Genomic DNA, 19517 nt, shown 5'->3' with positions numbered 1-19517 from the left:
TGTGTGTGTGTGTGTGTGTGTGTGTGTGTGTGTGTGTACACATCTTCTTTATCCATTCATCTGTCGATGAAGGTATTTAAAATACACTGTGTCCCATAATACTGCAGGCAAACTGCTAGGCACTTATCTGATTAATTTACCCACATTTACATGTAACTGAAAAATCCAAGATGCAACATAAACGTTCCTATATCAGTGAGCAAATATGTCATGCTTGTGAAGTTTAATCCAGGTTTGCCTTATTCCAAAGCCTCTATTATTTCCAGTACAGATCGTCCTCAATTTACAGTGGGGTTATAGCCAGATAAACCCATCATAAGATGAAAATATCATAAGTCAAAAATGCATTTAATACACCTAACCTATAGAACATCATAGTTTAGCCTACCCTACCTTAAACATGCTCAGAACACTTACATTAGCCTGCAGTTGGGCACAGTCATCTCACACTAAGCCTGTTTTATAATAAAGTGGTGAATATCTCATGTAATTTACGGAATACTGTACTGAAAGTGAGAAACAATAGCTGTATGGGTACAGAATGGTTGTGTTTCTTTTGTTGATTATGTAATAATTGTTTACCCTCTTGACTGTGTGGCTGATCAGGAGCCAATGCCCAGCATCATGAGAGAGTATCCTACCACATACCCCAAGCCTGGGAAAAGATCCAAATACAAATACAGTTTCTACTAAATGCGTATCACTTTCAACCATGATGAAGTTAAAAAATTGGAAGTCGAACAATCAAGTCAAGAATCTTTTGTATAATAAACCATAGACTGTTTTCTGTTTTACACTCCATGGGTATGTTGTTTACAGTTGTCTAAATATGATACTTTCAGCCATATCTAGAAAAAAATTGGGCGTCAAACTCATAGTCAGATTTTCCAACAAATTTTCCCTTAACCAACTCCTATCTCATTGCTTGTGGTTGAAAAGTCGTTTGTCTGATTCCCAGTAGCCTTTTTTTTTTAGGAGTTTAAGACAATGTAAGAAAGGGCTACAAGCCTGATTTCTGTCTCTCTCATTTTTAAGATGCTTCTGGTTTTCTCAGTAGAATGCTTACCCTCATTTACAGTGGACTCAAACCCTGCTCTAGTCAACTCCCTACAGAGAGACAGATATTCCACTGCCGCCCTGGAGCAGCTGTTATTTCTCATTCAGGTGAACTTCAAGCAAGTAACTAACCTTGCTCAAGAAAGCCGGGATCTTCTTTGGAAGATCATAACAATTTCTTAACAACATTTTTTTTTTTCTGTCCTCAGTAAAGTTTTCAAAATGTGTGCTGTGCCAGTTATCTAAAAACCCCAGGTTGATGTCTCCACTGGTACTTGAAAAAAATTACTATCACTCAATGAGAAATTTAAACTAATAAATTCCACCATGTATTATAGTTTGCATCTAGTTGGTTTCTTGGTGGCAGCCCAAAGTACAACGGAGTTACATCCAGTCTGGGGTTACTGATCCCTGATTTAGTCTAAATTCCATGTTTTGGTGTTTTCTTTCTCTTCCTAGGCCCCGCCAAATTCCTTCTATCATTTTCCCCACTATTCTCTACAGAACCCCCATTCCAAGGGCAACCCCCCACCCTCCAACCATACATCCTCAAAAACATTCTCCGGCAATCTTTTGTCTTTAACTGGAATCTGAATTTTCTTTTAATATTAGTTTGTCCCTGCATTCTTCTTGAGTGCTCCATCTACCGTTCTCTATGTAGTTCAAGAATAATAAATCAAGGTTGAATTTTCCATCAATATCCACTCTTGTTTTCATCTTACATAAATGTCTTCCATCTTTAAAAGCACATGATTTCTTGCCAGTGTAGCCTGTGTCACTCTTCATACCCTTCATTTACCAGTCTTCCAATGTGTCCCCTCTAACCTTAATGATTAGAATCTCTTCTGGCCTCCTCTCACATACTTCTCCATACAGATGAATGGCCGATGCATGAACCATATACAATTATTTGTCTGTTTTCATATTGTAGCTTTTTATCTCTAGCCTTCTTATACCACAAATTTCCATCACTATGCCCTTGTTATAATCACCATCTTATCTGTGACCATACATTCTATCTTCTAAATTTACTCTCTTCTCCAGTCAAATTATCTTCTCTTGTCTTTATCAGTATTTTCAGTCCCTTATGCACTGCCCCCCTTTTTTGTCAACTGCATTAGATGCTTCTTGAATTCAGTAACATTCCTCACCAGCTTAATTTTCATGATCTACCCTTTATTCCATTCACCACGTAATACCAATCTTGCCCCTTGTTTTTTCCTTGTATCAATCCAATAAATATACCGTGGGTGAGCAGTCCATATGTTTATATGTTCAGTTCCTATACATGGGTCATTCATTCAATGTTTAGGTAGAAATCATACAAATTAGTAGTTTACTCCATTCACAAATATGGTCTCCAGGCTAAATAAGATCTTATTATTAATTGGAAATCTTTGTATGTGTCATTGGTCAGCTTCTTCTCTCATTCCTGAAGCAGCTTCATCAGAGCCTTGATGACATTTGCTGGCTCCCTGATCTACCATTTTCCTCATTAGTCTAGTCTGTGATCAGATTGTTCTCACCCTCACTCTTAACCAATTTCCGTGGGAGATTTGATTCCTCCCTAACACATAAAGATAAATACCTTTTCACATATTCTGGTTTGCATTTGCTCTTACCTCCTCTGAGACTTCAATCTCTTATTTGTTTTCTCCTCTTTATAGATTTTCAACTTCTCTTTCTTTTCTTTGGAATATTTTTGCAAAATCATTCACCTTGCCTATCATGTGGTAGTTTCATGCTCAGTATTTCTTTTACATATTCTTTTAACTAATTTTCCATTGTGCTTGTTTCCAATCCCACTACCTTTCGAAAAGGAGTCTCTGCTTTAATTTTCTCCAAATTCTCCCTCTTTGTTTTTCAACTTAAGCATTAAACATTTTGTTGTTGTTTTTCTTTTTTCTTTTTTTAAAGATTTTATTTATTTATTTGACAGTGAGAGACACAGCGAGAGAGGGAACACAAGCAGGGGGAGCGGGAGAGGGTAGAAGCAGGCTTCCCACGGAGCAGGGAGCCTGATGCGGGGCTCGATCCCAAGACCCTGGGATCATGACCTGAGCCGAAGGCAGACGTTTAATGACTGAGCCACCCAGGCGCCCCTGTTGTTGTTTTTCTTCCCCTCTTAGTCAAAACCACCATTGCAAAAGTCATTAATGGCTTTCCATTAATGGAAACTATTTTATCTTACTCAACTCTAGCATTAGGGTAGTTAACTTCTTGACTTACTCTTCCTTTGGTTTCTTTAATACCTTCTATGGGGCCACTCTTTCTCCACCCTCTCTCCATAGTCCCCATCTGCTCATTCCTTAAACATTTGTATTCTATAAGGATCTCCTCTTCAGACTTTTTTACTTTTCCACTTGTAGTCCTCTTGGATGACCTCATTCCTTTCATATGGTTTGAATTACCTTGTGTATACTGATGGCACAAGTATCAATGTTTTCCACTAAGAATTACCCTGCAATACATTTAATATATTTATCAAAAATTGTATCTCCTGGGAGGATACCACAGTGGATAAGAGCCAAACTGCCTGAGTATAATTTCAAAACTTTGCCATTCTTTGCTGTCTGTGGTTAGACAGGTTACTTAACTTACCTGTGTTTGAATTTTCTCACTGTTACGATTTGAGGTGAAACAAGACCTCATTACTACTGTTGTTTGGAGAATTATATATATTAGCATATATAGAACACTTAGAACAATACCTTGCCTTGTAAGCCTTCCATAAATGTTACCTCTTACTAAAGGTTTTAGGGGAAAAAGAGAACATTTGGATTTGTATGTCTATTTACTCTAGGTGTTTTATGCAGGGAGTGATTTATTATAAGAGAGTCAGTGCTTACAAACCTTTGGCAGTAGTGATGAGTGTTCTCTATGAGGCCTGTAAATAACCCCCAGAGCAATAAAGTACTGACATAGCAAGGAAACAACCACTGTGAGGCTGCCCTGAAGTCAAGTAAGAATCCAGGACCCAAAGAAGCCACCACTGCACTATTTCTTAATACCCAATGATAAGGAGAATGGAAACTCATAGCTGCAATGCCAGGATCATAAACATGGATAAGATGCTGTTGCAACCACAACTTTCTAGGCACACAATCCAGGTGGAAGTGGACTATGGAAAATGACTGAAGGGAAACCTTACGTTTTCATGACTGATTATCCGCGGAAATAGACAGGTCAGGAAAGTGACTTTGAATTCTTTTCTGCCTTTCAGATTTCAAATGAGTACATCTAATTGGTAAAACTGAATTTCTACCTCAAACTCTAACCTCAAGGAATTTTTAGGAATGTACCATTCAGTCTTCTAACTTCTCCAATAGAAGGACCATGGAATAAAATTGAATGAGTAAATCAACGATAATCCCCGAGGGGCATCTCTACTTGGATGCCCCACATGTACTTCAATGTCAGTTTGTCCATACTCAACCTCCAAAGCAAACTCATCTCCTTGTACACTCCACAAATCTGCTCTTTTTTGTTGTTTATTGAATTGTATATCTTAATGAAGAATATCATTACCAGTTTTCTAAAACTATAATTTTTAGATTTCCATTGACTCATTGCCCTTCATGCTGCTCTTCAACCTGCACTGGTAAGATAGTTCAGTTGAAATGACTTCTTTGACCTCACTACTCTTGTCTAGGTTCTAAATCTAGTGCCACTGGTTTGGATTTGGCCTTCTACTATTTTACTTAGACTATTAAATAAGCTGTAAATTTCTCTTTATCATTTAGCTTGGCTCTCTCCTAATCTGTTTTCCATACATTGTGCTGATTGCTGTTGCTAAACACAACACAATTAATAATGTTATCACTCTCCTTTAAGGAGGTTTCCAAAGATCCTTACTGCCTTTAGAAAAGTAGACCAATTTCTTATCACAGCATAGTCCCTCCAGCCTCTTTTCTCACTACTCCTCACTCATGCTCCATGGAGTAGGCATACTGAAGCATTTAAAGTGCCAAATTGGGGCCTTCATAAACATATCGCTATAGGACTGACCTCCCTTTCTCAAGTCTCTGCACTTCTGATTTCTCCACCTCTAGCAAGTCTCCTCGCTGACAGATCACCTATTCCTAGTCAAGATGAGGTACCACCTCTATTTTCTTCAGTGCACCTCTGTCATACCACTTATGTAGTACATAATCATTTCCCTCTACTTATATCCCCATTAAACTGCAGGCTCTTGGTATCTGCCTTTTACCTCTGTATCTCTGGTGCCTAACACAGAGCTTAAAACATGGTGAAACTTTTATAAATGCTTGTGTAATGAATGTGATTAAATAAACTTTATATATTATCATAAAAACTTTATTCTTTGCCTTTAATATTTCCTGACCGTCACAACTAACCACAACACCAGAAAATTAATCTGTGAAAAGACCATTCTTCTATTCACTGTGTAAGAATCTGATAGCTGTTTTTCTTCTGGATGAAAGCAAAGATTCTAAGTGAATGTTTCTGTCTTCTCCTGAACTGACCTCAGCATTTTATAGTTGCAAAAACTTTAACTTCCCAGTGAAGCTTAACAGCAGTATTTATGTTTACATATGTTCAGAATGGAAGAGAGATTTGGACTATAGGGAAGATATTAAAACAAACTCCAGATTATAGTAGTGACTGTTTCTTTATACACCAATTAATTTCTCCTATTCAGGACATCTCTATCAGTGACTGAGCAGATCTGCTTTAATAGCACTATTAAATATAATCTATGCACTGATCAGATAAGGCTGAACTACACCCATGTAAATATAGCTTCATTTATCAAATCAGTCAGTAGTTTTAGCATTTTTATTATTTTTTTCCCATGAGGGATGATCTGACAATGGCAACTGATAATGACTCAGAACTATAAGCTTATTGACTTCCCTTCACAGTTTTCTTTTTCTCAGAGGAAAACTTTGTGATATGTTTCTTTCTTCACTCTTATCTCCAAAACCCTATTATAGTACCTATCAAGAATTATTCAACACAAAGTCTGATCTTCAATGTCTGTGTAAGACGTAAGGCTCAGAATGATACATCCTTAGTTCTGGATTCCCCACTCCATTCTCCCAATTTCTGCATCTTCCAGAGTTTCTTCATGAAATCATGCAATATTTCCAATTACATGCAACACATGAATCTCAGAAAAGAATGTTAAGAAAAAGATGCCAGATACAAAATAGTACATTCTGTATGATTCATTCCGCTGACATGAGGCACAGAGTAGACAAGGCTAGTCTATGCTTTTAGACATCAGGATCGTGGTTGCCTTGGAACATAGTGATAGGAAAGGAACACAAGGAGGATTTCTGGAGCCAAGAACTATTCTGTTTGATGATCTAAGTGCAGGTTACGTGGGTATTTTTAGTTTGTAATAATTTATTGTAGCTTAAAAAACTGCAAAACTTTATTAGAAAATAGTTATTACTACTTCCATTCACAGATGGGGAGTCCAAGCTTCTGAGAACCTGATGCCAGGGTCAAGGTTGTACATTCCTTACACGGCAAAAAGCATCAGGTCCAGGCTGCCTGCCTCCAGGGCCCAGGTACATAACTATTCTGAGGAATCATATCTGCCTGGAAATTATGGCTCCCTCAGGCTTCAGTAAAAGAGCTTGATACTAAGTCTTTCAAATAACCTATAATATTGTAGCAGGTTTTCTTGTGTCTTTTATATTTAATCTTTAGTGGAAATATTTTACTTAGATCCTAATCATGGAGTTTAATGTGCAAAGGGAGAAATCAACCACACAGAAAGATTGCATTCTAAGTAATGTTTCATACAACATGAAAGAAATTATTTATATACATAAACCAGGATAATATGACACAAATCTAAAATACATAGAAATACAATGTGCGACACAAACTGTTTTAAAAAACACCTTTATATGAGTATTCTGTATGATCAGCCTATCTCAAATACATTAATTTTGATGAAATTTTCTCACTGTTGTGAATATCACATACATTTGTTCAGTAAATATTAAAAATACCTTCTAGATGAATATAACCAAAGGGGGGACATTTGTCATTACTTTTGAGACCACAGTTTGCCATAAATACTCAGATTATGTTTAATAACTTGAATTAGAAATAAGTCATTGAATTATTTTAATGTTTAATAAATATATATGACATACATACATATACATAAATGTATTACAAATAAATTGAATGAGAAAAATACCAATTTATTAACTGTATAAAATAACTGTCATAGATTAATATACAATCTCTTTTAACTGCTGACTTGTCAACTTTTTCTCACTGAGATGGGAAATGAAATGTATTATCAGGGAGCACATAGAATAAGTCCTTTTGACTTCCTGGAAAGAAATCTTTGATAAAGTTCCACATGACAGGATGATGAATAAGCTGAAAGCTTCAAAAACTCTAGGCATCTCATCCAAAACACTTAAACTAGCTCAAATGGATAATGGAGATTATTTTCAAAGTGGTTTATGACCACATTCTTTGCTAAGTGTTAAGTGGAGTTTTGTAAGGTCATTCTTTTTTTTTTTTTTTAAAGATTTTATTTATTTATTTGACAGAGAGAGACACAGCGAGAGAGGGAACACAAGCAGGGGGAGTGGCAGAGGGAGAAGCAGGCTTCCTGCTAAGCAGGGAGCCCAATGCGGGGCTTGATCCCAGGACCCTGGGATCATGACCTGAGCCGAAGGCAGACACTTAATGACTGAGCCACCCAGGCGCCCCTTGTAAGGTCATTCTTTTGAACTCCATTACTTTGAAGGCATAGAAACACCTTTATTCTTAAATGTAGAAGTAGGAGAAACTGTTATTCATCACTATGATATATTTAATAAAGCAACCATTTTTTAATTTATATCAAGAAAAAATATAAAAATGTTCAAATTATAAATCTGCTTTTCACGGAATTTAGAATTAGCAGATGGACTTTATATGCTATTGCTTTTAATATGTACCTTAAGACATTAAAGTATTATTTAGTGATTATTGATGAAAGACATAGCTCTACACAAATGTTATTGGTTGAAATGTAAGGGCATTAAAATCCAATTGGAAAATGTGGGAGCTATGAAAATGATACTGAATTTTATTAATTTAAATCATACTTCTCTCCCTGAATCTCACAAGAAGTATCAAAGAAGTAGAAAACTCCATCTTCAGTGAAACTAGGTTATGGGTACAACTCCCAAAACACAAGGTGCGAAAACTATCTCTGCCAAGATACAGTGAAATGTGGAACAAATTGAAGGAGGACATGGGGGCATAATAACCACATCTCAGGATAGGTGCCCCTTACCTGAAATGACTATTTCCCTAGAGCATTGTCATCAAAAGTATGAAGCAGCCATGGGGAAGCCAATAATTTAGAAAGATGATTTCACAGAATGACTAAAGAAGAGAGGCTGAGAGAAGGCACCTATTAATGTGCCATTTTTATTTTTAGATACCCAGACTGTTTGAGGATTGCCTATTTAAGGAAGTGGCATTTAATCTGAGAACTAAAGGAAAAATAGAAATTAGTTGGTAAAAAATGAAATATTAGGGAATTAAAGGTCACTAGTGGAGAGGGTGTTTGAACTGTGAATTCAATAAGAACAGTCTTAACAAAGGTTTTCTTTTTAATTTATTTTTTTAAGATTTTATTTATTTATTTGAGAGAGAGAGCAGAGCAAGAGAGAGAGAGAGAGAGCATGAGTGGTGAGGAGGAACGGAGGGAGAAGGAGAAGCAGTCTCCCTGTTGAGCAGGGATCCAAACGCTGGGATTGATCCCAGGACCCTAAGAGCATGACCAGAGCTGAAGGCAGACCCTTAACCAACTGAGCCTCCCAAGTGGCCCTTAACAAAGGTTTTCTAAATAAATTGAATGTGTACCCTGTTAAACTGAATATGTTAAAATCCTTTGGCAGTAATTCTGATTGGGTGAAAGCTTTCTTAAACTTCCCAAAGAGAGGCTGCAAGCTTGTGGTTGCTGCATTGTGATTCAAGGGAGATTGGCGGTTTCTGTAAAAAAAAAAAAAGCCTTTATGCAGTAACTTGAGATGAGTAGATAATGAAAATGACCAAGTTTTAAGCAATGATCTAAGTAAATTTGGAACAGATTCATCTGTAAATGTGGTTAGTTATTAACTATCATAATCTAGATAACCATAGCGGTTCATACATACCAAAGGGCTAAAAGTATGTCAAACAGAGGGAATAGCTGCAAGGCCTGAGGAATATTTAGAAAAAAAATGCAAAATTGGGGCACCTGGGTGGCTCAGTCAGTTAAATATCTGCCTTGGGCTCCTGTCAGGATCCCAGGGTCCTGTGATCACTCCCCTCCCCCTGCCTCAGGCTCTCTGCTCAGCAGGGAGTCTGCTTCTCCCTCTCCCTCTGCCCCTCCTCCCTGCTCATTCTCTCAAACAAATAAATAAAAAAGCAAAGTCAAGAGAGATTGGAACAATAAAGAGATACTGGATATTTGCCAAAGATATTTGGCAAAATTCAACACTCTTTCATGATAAAAAAGTCAACAAATTAAGAATAGCAAATAATTTTCTTGACCTGATTAAAGGATACCTATGAAAATCCGACAGCTACCATCATATTTAATAGGGAAAGACTAAATGGTTTCCTCCTAAGATCAGAAACAAGACAAAAATGTCTGTTTTCACCATTTCTATTCAGCATTGTACATAATATAATAGCCAGTGAAATTATGCAGGTGACATACTCTTGCATATAGAAAATAATAAGAAATGAACTAATGATCAATTAGAATAAATTAAAATAAATGAGTTTAGCAAACTGGTAGGATACATGTTCAGTATCAAAAAATTAATTGTATTTTTATATGCTAATATTGAACAATCTGAAAATGAAATTAAGAGAATTAGCCCATTTATAACAGGTAGAAAGAATAAAATACATAGGAATCATTTTTTTAATTGCAAAATATTTACAATGAAAACTACAAAACATTGTGCCAAGGAGTTTAAAAGATCTAAATGAATGGAAAGATATCCCATTGCTATAGATCAGAGGACTTAACATTGTTAATATTGTGCTACTCCCCAATTAATGTACATATTATTCGATATATTTCCCATCCAAATCACAGCTGATTTTTTACTTGTTTGTTGGCTTAAAAAAAATAACAAGATGATATGGGAAACAAAGGCAAAAGGAAAAAAATTCATTTTGTTACTATTTACAGCTCATTGGCAAGTCCTTGAAACAGACAGGGTGACATTCCTCTAGGAACCCAGCTGCGTTGATGTTAATACTTTTCTAGGGGCAAAAGGCAATCTTAGCTTAAAATTATCCAGAACCCCCAGCATCCTGTAAGTCTACGTTACCCACCTCCATCTCCCCCCCCCCAAGATACATGTTGGCAATCATCCCCCAAGTATATGGCCCAGTGATATACATCTGAAGGGTCTCATGACTAGCGTTTTACTAGACAGTAATAATGACCTTTTCCTAACAATAGCTAGCCCCCTCAACATCCTGGAAACCTTGCTTCCAAAATTCCTTAGAGACTTAGGCTATCCCTAACCCCCTCCTGACTTGAAAGTATATAATCGGCCACTCCTAATGACCCCAGTGCTGCTCTTTATGCCCATGGGTCCTGTCTCTGTGCTTTCATAAAACCACCATTTACATCCAAGACGTCTCAAGAATTCTTTCTTAGCCAATCAGCTCCTAACCCCAACCGTTTCCTACATCAAAGATGTTTTCTATAATGCTTATGGAAATGTAAGGAATCAATAGACAAAACAGTCTTAGAAAAAAAAAGTTAGAGGTGTTACACTTCAAGATTTTAAAAGCCAACTGTAAGCTATAATAATTAAGAGTGTGAGACTAAAAGAAGGATAGACACAGATGTAATAGAATTAAGAATCCAGAAATAAACTGATTTATTGAGTCACTTTGATTGAGTCAATCAATTTCAACAATGTTGTTTAGACAACTCAATGAGAGAGAAAAATAATCCTTTGAATAAACGGTACTAGGACAACATAATACCTACATTAAAAGATTGAATTTGGATGCCTATTTGATATCATCTACAAAAATCAGCTGAAGTGGATCATAGGTCTAAATGCAAGAACTACAACTATAAAACTCTTAAAAGAAAACATTGGGATTTATCTTTGTAACTTGGATTAGGCAATGGTTGTTTAGATGTGGCACCAAAAGTACAAATGACAGGAAAAACTATTTATATGAGACTTCATCAGAATAAAAACTTTTGCGCTTCAAAGGACACCATGAAGAAAGTGAAAAGAAAGTGAAAAACCCACAGAATGGGACAAAATATTTGCAAATCACATGTCTGAGAAGGGACTTACAGGATATAAAGAACTCTTACAACTCAATAAAAATCAAATAACTCAACTAAAAAAAAGATGGGGGCAAATAATTTGAATAGCATTTCTGTAATGGACAACAAGAAAGTGAAAAGATGCCCATATCTTTAGTTACTAGGGAAATGCAAATCAAAACTACAAAGTGCTGCCACTTCACGCCCATCAAAATGGCTAAAATCAAGACATGAGCAAGTGAAGGTAAAGATGTGGAGAAATTAGGATGTTCACACATTGCTGATAGGAATAATATAAAATGGTACAGCTACTTTGGAAAACTTAGTTTGGTAGTTCCTCAAAATGGTAAACTTTGAGTTACCATACAGTACAGCAATTCCAGTTTTCAGTATATACTCAAAAGAAATGAAAATATAAGTCCAAACAAAATCTTGTATACCATTGCAACATTATTCATAAGGGCAAAAAAGTGGAAATAATCATATTATCCATCAACTAATAGATGGATAAATAAAATCTATGCATCTACACAATGAGTTATTATTTGGCAAGATAAAAGAATGAAATACTGATACAAAATATAATTTGGATCAGTCTTTAGAATGTGCTTTTTATCAGCGAAAGAAACCTTTAACAAAGAGCACATATTGTATAATGTCATTTATATGAAATGTCCGTGTAGAAAAATTCATACAGATAGAAAATAGATTAGTGGCTGCTTGTGCCTGGGGTGAAGGACAAGGAGTAGATATGGGAAATGACTGTTAATGTGAAGGGGTTTCTTTTCGGGGTGTTGAAAGCATCCTAAAATTAAATTGTGATGATGGTTGCACAATTCTTTGAATGTACAAATAATCCCATATCATAAATTTTAAATTGGTTAATTCCATGATATGTGAAAGATATCTCATTAAAGTTTTAAAAATAAGAAGCAAATTAGATTCATTTCCTGATTCATGTGGAATTTTATGATCCAGGAAAAAACTGACTTAAAAAAAAAGTAAAAAAAAAATTTTTGAAGGATTTCAAAGATAAAGCATCAATCTGAGTTTGACAGAATATGACCCTACTGTATATCCTCTGCCTGGGGAAAAGGCTTTTCAACCATCATATAAAAAGCAACTACCTAAATATAAAGAAGAGTGAACTGAGACAGACTCAGACTCTGATGGAAAGTTAACACTCACTCAAGAAGGCTGGGCATGTAACAAACCATTTCATCTCTCTGGCTCAGGGAACCAAAAAAGTGAAGTCAGGAGTCATGAATGTCCAAGAAGGTGGGGGGAATCCACAAAGAGAAAAAAGCGAAGAGAATTTTTTTTAGTCCTGTATGCTTACACCTCTGATTTATCCTGCAAACATGCATGTACCAAAAATCTCTAGGCAGCTCAAAGACAAGTAATCTGAATAGAGCTCTGATCTGTTACTGTGTAGATACTGGACAGTACAGAAGCAGAAAGACTGGGGTGTGGGGGGGTGCCCTCTTGTTTGGTGAAGAAGAGATAGGAGCCCTACAGCTAAGTTCCCATTGGTCTGGCTTTTGGTCAGAGGGTAAGCAGCAGTGGTAAGGCTGTTGAGAGCACATATGGGAACAGGTTTGCTGGCCTGGGGAATGAGAAGAGAGAAGCTGGGAAATCATGAACACTGAAGACAGTGAGGGAACCCCAGAAGTCAGAGGGGGAATCCCCAAAATCTGTGTCTCACATTGCTGACGCTTTTTGGGGGGGGAAGGGGTTTTGATTTACTGGTAATTTATTTATGATTTTTTAATGTATACTCAAGAGTAAGTTGTGCCCTTGGGACTCCTGGATGGTTCAGTCGGTTAAGTGTCTGCCTTCGGCTCAGATCGTGATCCCTGAGTCCCGGGTTTCTCCCTCTGCCTGCCGCTCCCCCTGCTTGTGCCTTCTCTCTCTCTGACAAATAAATAAGTAAAATCTTTAAAAAAAAAAAAAGAAAGAAAGATGTGCCTTTTAAATTTTCTTTCTAATACTAGTTTGTCTGCTTTTGCTATCAAGATGTTATTAGCCTCATGAAATGATATAGGGAGCTTTCCTCCTTTTGCTGTTTTCAGTTAACAGTTGATACAGCACAACAATTGTCTGTTCCTGGAAGGTCTGATAGATCTCTTCAGTAAAATTTGTTGTCTGGTTCTTTTTTATAACAAGAAAATTTTGAATGTAGATTCAATTTAATAAATAAATTTTTTAATAAATAAATCTCATGTATCTAGTTTTTCTTTAGTCAATTGTAGTAATTTGTGTGTCTAGACTATCCATTTTTTTTCAAATTGATTGGCACTATGCTATTTAAAATCTTACTTTATACTTTAAAATATATTCTATTTCTGTATCTATTTGCTTTTTAAAAACTTCTTAATTATGTTTATTTGTTTCTTCTCTTTTTTCTTAAAGCCATGCTACAGAATGAGTTTATTGATCTTTTCGATAGAAGAGCTTTTGCTTTTGTTGTTCTCTCTCTTTTTCTTTTTCATTAATATATTTTCTTTATCATACCCTTCTTTCTACTCATTGTAGATTTATAATTTTGTTCTATTCCTAACTTTTTTTTTTTGTTTTTGCCTGTAGATGGTTTTCTCTTTCTTTTTAAAAAATTTTTCCAGGGGCGCCTCAGGCTCTCTGCTCAGTGGGAAGTCTGCTTCTCCCTCTCATTCTGCCTCAGCCCCCCACTTGTGCTTGCGCTCTCTCAAATAAGTAAATACATCTTCAAAAAATTTTCCCAGCTTTACTGATATATAATTGACATATAACATGGTGTAAGTTTAGAGTGTGTAACATGATGATTTGATACACACATACACTGTGGAATGATTACCCTAATAAGGTTGGCCAACACCTCCAGTAGCTCACGTAATTACCTATTGCGTGTGTGTGTGGTAAGAACATACAGCAACTCTCAAGTATATAACATAACACTATTAACTACAGTCACCATGCTGTACACCAGAACTTACTCATCTTATAACTGGAAGTTTGCACCCTTTGATCAACTGACTCTTGAACTACATGTGTGCAGAACTGACTTAGGCATTCCAGCTAAAGATGAAAGATCTGACCTAAGACCAGGGTAGCAAATAGTGTGCTGCTGAAGCTCACCCAAGAAAAATATTTCTTAAAATGAACAAAACAAAACAAAACAATAGTTGTCACAGAAAAGACACAGAATCCCGACTGTCCACAACCTGACTTTCACAGAGTTCAAGATGCAATAAAAAATTTAACCAATAAACCAAGAACCAAGAAAACGGATTACACTTTCAAGAGAAAAGAAAATCAATGGAGTTTGATCAAGAGTTGAATCAGATGTTGAAATGGATTTAAAAAATGTTAAAGTGGATATTATATCTATCCTCAGTGAAGTAAAATGAAATGTGTTTTCTATGCATAAAACTTTAGCAGAGTAATTGGAAGCGTCAGCAGAACCAAATAGAAGTTCTAAAGTTGAAAAATACAATGTTAAAAAAAACAAAACAAAACACGCACCCACACAAAACCTGAATGGACTTAACAGCTTAATGGACATGACTGAGGCAAGGGTAACTGAAGTTGAAGTCAGAAGAAGAGAAATTAATTATTGTAAACAGTGGACAGATTCCCAATCCCTATTAAATAATTTTGAATGAGAGAGGGAGAGAGATTCCAAGAACACTGGGGAATCCCATATGTGAGATGACATATGAACATCAAGCAGAATAAACACAAAGACATTCATGCCGAGGCACATCAGAATCAAACCAAAGATAAGGAAAAAATATTGGAAGAAGAAAGAGAAAAATGACACATTACATATAGAGAAACAAGGTTATGACCAAAGACTGGCCTTTCATCAGATACCAAGGAAGTCAGAGGATAGTGGAACATTTTAAAAATGATAGAGACAAACAAACAACAACAAGGGAAAAAAGTCAACTCAGATTCTATCTCCAGCAAAAAATATAATTCAAGATGAAAGATGAAATATAGCATTTTTAGGAAAAGGAAAGTAGGAGAATTTGCAGCCAGACCTGTGCTATACAAAATGCTAAATAAATTTTTTCAGGCTAAAGGGAAATTATATCAAATGGAAACAAAGATATCCTCAGAAGAGAACACCAAAGCATTGGAAATAGTATCTGGGTGAAAACAAAAGATTACATATTTTGGCCTTGTCCCTCTTAATTCATTTGTAAAACCGCTTAAAACTAAAATCATAAAATTGTCTTTTGGATTTGTGCCATATTTAGATATAACACATATAACTATAAGGTAAAGGATGAATGAGTATATGGGACTATAAATTTACTAGATGTCTATATTTTACATGAAGTTTGACTTTATTTCTTATAAGTAGAGTGTGGATGCCTAAACATTTGAATTTTAATCCCTATGGCAAAAATCATAGCACCAACAGAAAAATTAAAAAGGAGTTCTAAAACTCTCAGATGAAGTATAAAGACAGAAGTAGGAGGAACAAAAAACAGAGATGTAGAAAAGTAGAGCTTCAAAATCCATAAAGCAAAAATTTACAAAATTAAAAAGAAATAAAAATGGATAATACCACAACCATCATTGAGATTTAAACACCTTTCTCAGCAATTGATAAAACAACTGGACCAAAAAAAAAAAAAAAAATGAACAAAGACACAGATCTTAAGAACAGTATGAACTACCTTGACGTAACTGATATATATAGAACACTACCTCAAAAATGGCAGAATACACGTTTTTCAAATGCATATGGTATGTTTACAAAGGTAGACTATAAGCTTCACTTTTAAAAAGTCTAACCAATTTTTATATATTAAAATAATTCTGAGTATGTTCTCTAAGTACAATAGAATTTCATTAAAAATCTGCAAATAAGATAACCAATCATGCTCAAATATTTGAAATTTAACAGCAGACACAAATTTTAATTGGGTAAAAGAAATTACAAAATATTTTGAACCAAATGACCTCTAAATTAACATAATTATGTTGTAGTAAGCTTATATTATTTAACTATTTAGTCTTTACAGTTACTTCCACTACCACACAGAGAATCTGATCTCTCTTCATCAGTTGTCCTTCACCCCCACCTTGCTTTCTCACACATAAGCATATTCACAATGAAATCATTGTATAGGTACAAAGTTCATTGACCTGGTCAGACTGTGTGACCTGTGATGAGGATCATATGAAGATTTTTTTAAAGGCCTGTTGTGTTAAAACCTCATATCCTCAGAGAGTCTAATCAAGGAAATCAACAACTTTATTGTTCCACTAAAAATTCTGTCAGTGGTCAGCTCAAGAAGAACCTTAATATACTGCACACCCAACTTACATTGTACATCCTAACCCTTTCAAATCAGTAATAAGCATAGAATAAACTGGGACAATTAGTGAAAGGTCTAATATTTTCTCATAATTTGAGAGAGAATCTAATTATAATGATATTCATGAAAGAGACAGAAAAGCTACTTCATAGCTTCCGCATCAGCTGCTTGTGTGAGTAATAGACATGCAGAGTAGCCTGCACATTTTTCCTTCCAAATAGTAAAAAGTAGGGGGTTCAAGATTACAGAAAAAAAAAAAAATGAGACTTCCTGTGGCCAGGGATGACTTGATTTCCAAGTACACTCTAATGCAAGTCCAGTTCGTACAGTTTTGGAGTGTATGGAACTGTGTCTGACCAGTGCTGCAGCTCCAAACATATAGTCACTGCTGGTCTATTAGAATTCTTTCGTATAATATTTTGTGTTTACTTTCCAAGATCTAAAACCACACAGAGTCATTGGATGCACTGATGCCCACTTTGTCCCCTTGGACATTCCAGCATACCTCGAAGCTGCTGCCAATGCCATGGTAGGTGTGGATGAGACTTCCACTCTGAGTATTCCAGATATGCACGCACTTGTCAAAGGAGCCACTGGCCAGATATCTCCAACTGGGGTTAAAAGCGACCCTGTAGACAAGTTCCTGAAGTTTGGTTAGCATGTGGATGCAAACGCCTTGCTTCACAACTCACAGTTAAACTGTAGAATTAAAGGAAGCACTTGCTAGCATGATGTTGGAATTTGGGTTGCTGGTCGCTGGCCCGGTGGGACTCCACTTTATGGTATATGACTCTTTGATATGAGCCTGAAGGTCAAACACACAGTCATATCAAAGGGGAAAGAATGGTTTCCATCCAGAACATTCAGACTGGGAAGCATGAAGCCACCAGCTAGATGGTGCATGGTTTGGTTTCCATCCAGAACAGACTCTGATGTCTGAGAAAAGAAAAGAAGGGAAACAAAACAAAACAAAAGGTGGGGGGGGGGGAACCTGTGTCAAAAAATAAAAAAGAAAAAAATGCTGTGATAAACCAAAGGAGGGAGGGGACTCTTCTCCATGTGATGGGTTTGTTTTCTCCCTTAACAATGTGATCACTATAGTTGCTCTCACAAAGGATGTTCAAAGACCAGTTTGTACAGATGAAATGCTCAACTTTGTAATCCCAACACTTGCTATTCTCTAGAAGCTTCTTTGTCAGTGGTTTTTCTATTGACTGGAATCCTGTCGTCCTGGGACCTTCAGTCTGAGATGAAAACTGTTTTTGGTTTGTTGCTTCTTTCCCATTGTCTGCCCCATCCACCTTTCTCCTTCTTTTAGTGTGGTCTTGATTTGCAGTACACCCTCAGAAGATGCAGTCTTCTGGACACCATGACAAAATCTTTGATAGCTTTCTTGACCCTCTCTCTTCCCTACTGCCTTCCTCTTCCTCTCCCCCATCACCTCTTGCCCACTCTCTGTCTGTCCCTTTCTCGTAGTTCCTTCAGGACTTAGGTCTCAAGGGCACTTTCAGCACATAGTCAGTGCTTTATGTAAGAAGACAGGGCAGGGGAGTCTTTTTACAGGAGAAAAATAAATACTTAGAAAAAGCCTGGGGTATTTTTGGAAAAGAAATATTTTTATGTTAAGACAATTTTTTAAAGATTTCTTTACTTATTTTAGGGGTGGTGGGGGAGGGTCAGAGGGAAAGGGAGAGAATCTCAAGCCCACTGTGCTGCACAAGCCCCTCACAAGACTTAACCTCAGAACCCTGAGGTCATGACCTGAACCGAAATCAAGAGTCTGTCACTTAACCAACTCAGCCACTGAATTTTAAAATCCCAAAATGGCCATCAGACGTAGAGAGCTTTATGTGATCCATATTTTAAACAAACTTTAGGAAGACACAGGAAGCATCTGAGGTAGCTTTTCCTTTCCCTTCAGCTTCATGAAAGGCGATTAGAACCCTGGGTTGAAAAGATCAGTCCTATGGATGGACAACAGGATTGTTCTGCAGCCAGAGAGGAAAATCCCAGTGCTTTTTGGTTAGAAGCAGAGCATTGCATCTTTCAGGGTGTCTTTATCTCTCTGGCAGGAGAGAAATGAAGAACAGTGTTCTCTGACCTCGAGAAGCATTCACAAAAGCAAATGGTATTGAAGAAGCCATTAAAACTGACAGCTGAGTTTGAACGTTCTGCATGGAGCACTGGGTGTTATGCACAAACAATGAATCATGGAACACTACATCTAAAACTAATGATGTAATGTATGGGGATTAACATAACAATAAAAAAATTAAAAAAAAAAACCTGACAGCTGAGTTTGATGTCACTATTAGTGACATTTTGTTCACAGTGCTAAAACTACCGATGGTCACTTCATGGAGAGATTGACCAGTCCTTGCAAAGCTGACATAAAAGTTTTCAGGATCTCACTTGGTCTAAAATGAATGGGAACAGGAATATATTTCAATCCTGAAGGTGAATTACATAGGGAGAATGTCACTAATAATTTCTGCCCTCTTCATAATTCCTTTCTCTCACAAGAGATTAAGAGAAAGATTTTTTCTTAAATATTGAATCTTTTTACTGTTTTAAAAAAATTAAACATGGGTTTATATTCCTAAAAAAGAAAAAGGAGGAGAAGGAGGAGGAGGAAGAGAAGAAGTAGTGGTGAGGGGTTGAATATATAGCTCCACAAAATTGACATTTTCAGTGGCTGTTACAAAAGACATTTATTTTTTTATTTTTATTTTTATTTATTTATTTATTTTTTTTATTCTTATGTTAATCCCCATACATTACATCATTAGTTTTAGATGAAGTGTTCCATGATTCATTGTTTGTGCATAACACCCAGTGCTCCATGCAGAATGTGCCCT

Source organism: Leptonychotes weddellii, chromosome 4 (genome assembly GCF_054177405.1).
Source record: "Leptonychotes weddellii isolate Sample4059 chromosome 4, ASM5417740v2, whole genome shotgun sequence".
In the NCBI taxonomy this organism is placed as follows: Eukaryota; Metazoa; Chordata; class Mammalia; order Carnivora; family Phocidae; genus Leptonychotes; species Leptonychotes weddellii.
The sequence above is the reverse complement of the archived record's forward strand: the minus strand, read 5'-3'. Positions refer to the sequence as shown.